The 3,261-nt window shown below is 41.4% G+C and overlaps 1 non-coding gene across 1 annotated transcript; it reads left to right on the top strand.

Annotated features, from left to right (window-relative positions):
- Positions 1 to 2,875: 2,875 nt before the first annotated feature.
- Positions 2,876 to 2,937, top strand: LOC132437462 (U7 small nuclear RNA). Its single transcript, XR_009522045.1, has one exon. It is a non-coding gene; the product is annotated as a U7 small nuclear RNA (small nuclear RNA).
- The last annotated feature ends 324 nt before the right edge of the window (positions 2,938 to 3,261 follow it).

Raw genomic sequence — 3,261 nt, 5'->3', positions numbered from 1 at the left:
GACTTAAGCCAGGAGACAGCTTCTCAGACAGCTCTGAGGGACTGTACTGAAGAGGGAAGGGAGGAGCCGGGATACATAGGAGTTTTTGCAACAAAGACCAGGTAGTCAGAACATCAAACGATTACTGTTAATTAAAGAAAAGACAGACATCTCAAGTCAATGAATTTAGCGCTTTTCTATGTAGGGGAAGATGCAAGAGTCTGGATTCATTGAAATCATTCCTTTGATATGCACCTTAGCTATCAAGGACCAGTATCCTGTTTTCTCAATCCTTAATTCCCTCGAGGTGCACTGGGGTGGGGGGTTTGCAGTGGCTCATGACTTTATGGCTGCAGAATCCTTTGTTTACTGATATGGCAGGCAACATTTTTTGTCCACATTCATAATATTGGTTTGTACCTGGAGTGGTCTACACAGCCCTACAGGTGTGTGGAGAGCAAGCAGGCATCTCCAGAGCACTGAGGCGAATGTAGGTGTGAGTGAGAGGGCTGGTGGATGGAAGGAGGACACACAGTTGGGAGGAGGAGAGAAATGACAGAGATGATGACTTCACAAGATTTAGCAAAAATAGGGACTGTGAGTTAAAGAAAAGTTTAACTGTAAAGATGTAAAGAAATCAGCTCTTCATGCACACCTGAGTTATGTGACTAAGTAAAATTCAAACCTGCTACATAGGCGAATTGCATAAAATCGGGCTTCTGTGTCTGCGGAACTTGCTCATCTCAGAAAGGATGACTTAATCATGCTAAGCAAGGTATTAACTAGTCACTTAATCTCTGAGAACTCATGTGAATCTTGAATATTTTGCAAATAATATTGTTTCATTTACTTTCAATTAATAATTTGATTAGCCTGCTTGATAACGGTTCTTTGTTTTTTGTTTGAAAATCTAGAGCATGGACAGCTTTTATTTTTTCTTTTGGCAGACTTCCAAAATGTATTCTCTTATTCTCCATTCCAAAGTGCCCAGGAAATCTCAATGAACTCTCTAACAGTCCTCTCACGATTTGGTAAAGTATATGCTTTTTTTTAATGATTGTTTGGGGGATAGACAACAAGCAAACTTCAGGGGCTAAACTGCTTCTCAAAGATTAAAATTAAAGCAACTTTTGGTTTCTTCTAAGAATGAAATAAATATAAGAATTTTTACAAACATAAACAATGAACACATGGATCAGCTAGAAGGTGAATATGCCCCATAATCAGGGGAAGGGTTAAATATTGAGTGAGAGTCAGAGAGATGGGTCACAGGAATTACTTGGCAATACGAAACAGTGAATGTACATTTTGACATATTGTGTCAATGAGGCTGCATGGACATGACAGTATCAAAATAGAAATGTCAAAGTTCTCACTTCAGGAGCTTGCTGTGGGAATGTGGGAGTAGTAGCCTGGCCTATCAGAGTGTGAGTCTACTGTTCAATTGTGATTCTCCTTTAACAACCAGGTATCAGTTGAATAAATAAACCTTTGAAACAGATTGCATATATTTGCGAATATGCAGTTCAGCTTTGTGGCAAAAGGCATCAAAATGCCTGGCACCATGTATCAGTAACTTTTCAAACATTTTTATTCCACAGTGATGTCAATACAATCTCTCAAATTAACATTTTCATATGTCATCTCTTTTGGGTGAACATGGTTACCATGTCAGTGTGACTAGAGAAGAGAGAAAGAAGTGGGAAGGCTAAAGCATTTGCAGTTTATAAATACTTGAGTTTGAAAAGTACCAAATGCCAGCCATTTGTGACTGCCTTATGACACCTAACATTTCATTTTACCCTGAAAAATTACCCCAACTTTCATTTCCCATGAAGGGAGAAAGAGGACTAAAACTAATTAGTATTCGCAAAACAGACTCTTCCATTCTAAGTGGCCTAAGCTTTATTATTTGAAACATTTAAAACGAGACTCCACAAAGTGCAAAATAATTCTTATTATGAAACAAACCTGTATCAATAGGGGGTAAGAGGATCAACTAGGTGGGCCCTCTTCTCCCTCCTGATCCTGCTCTTAAGATCCCTAAAGATGTTCTGTTGTAAAATTAAATTAGTACTTTTGTTACTGGAAGGGGGATCCCCTCTAGGGCCCGAGAGTAGGCTCTTATCTAACACTCGGAAATGAACTGTCCAAGGAGACACATGTACTGACAAAGCAAAAGACTTTATTGGGAAGGGGTGCTCGTGTGGAGAGCAGCAGTGTCACGGAACCCAGGAAGACTGCTCTGCGACGGGCTCGCAGTCTCAGGTTTTATGCTAATGATTTAGCTTTCCGGGTTGTCTCTGGCCAATCATCTTGCTTGTGCCCATATCTGGTCTGAGTTTCCTGGTGGCGCGCGCATCTCTCGGCCAAGATGGATTCCAGGGTGAGGGTTTCTGGGAGGCTGGCCTATATCCTGGGCTGGCGTCTCCTCCCTCTCTTGGCCCCTCCCGAATTCTCCCGGTTAGTTTTCAGTGGCAGCACCATGTTCCTAATCCGGGCCTCCTGTGGTGAGACAGCGCTCGCAAACGGTTATTATCATCGTGCCTGGCCAAGGCAGGCCGTTTCGGTGAACGGTTCCCTAACACTCTCAGGTAGGAAGAACATTGGGTTAGAGTTTTTCTTTATGATACTTACTTTGTGGGATTTGCTCTGCGAGAAAGCTTAATTGTTTTTTCCATAACAGTTTTTCTCTAGCATTCTAGCTCCAGGGAGAGAACTTAAAATAGGAGGGAGACTTTGTGGGAGATTATATAGAAGCTCCCCCAAATATACATAATGAATATGGAGTATCTGGGCTAAGAACACTCTTTTCCCTTCCAGTTAAAGAGTAAAGATTTTCTTTTTATTCAAATGACAACTAATGTTTTGTCAGGGTTAAAATCCTTCAATATGTTAGTGTGACAGCTCTTTTAGAATTTGTCTAGCAGGTTTTCCGGTCCGCACTGGAAAACCCCTCGTGAAGAAAAAAATCCTTCAAAATGTTGACTCACCATTATATTCTCTCCTTCAGTACACAGTTCAACAGTTTGGCATTTTTTTCTCATTCTTTACGGACTTCAGGTGACAGTAGCAAAGCAAGATGGTGCTGAGGAGAGGCGTGGGGGTGGGTCTAGGTGTTACCATTGTGGAAGGAAAATAAAAAAGGAGTCAGTATCTCTAAGAGAGCTCTGTAAAATGGAGCCAGGAGGCTGCTGAGGAAGTGTGAGCTATGCATGGCTCAACCTGGAAGGAATCTGACCTTTTGACCACTGATTGTCCTAACAAAGTCATCCAGAAGGT

Source organism: Delphinus delphis, chromosome 14 (genome assembly GCF_949987515.2).
Source record: "Delphinus delphis chromosome 14, mDelDel1.2, whole genome shotgun sequence".
In the NCBI taxonomy this organism is placed as follows: domain Eukaryota; kingdom Metazoa; phylum Chordata; class Mammalia; order Artiodactyla; family Delphinidae; genus Delphinus; species Delphinus delphis.
The sequence above is the reverse complement of the archived record's forward strand: the minus strand, read 5'-3'. Positions and strand labels throughout refer to the sequence as shown.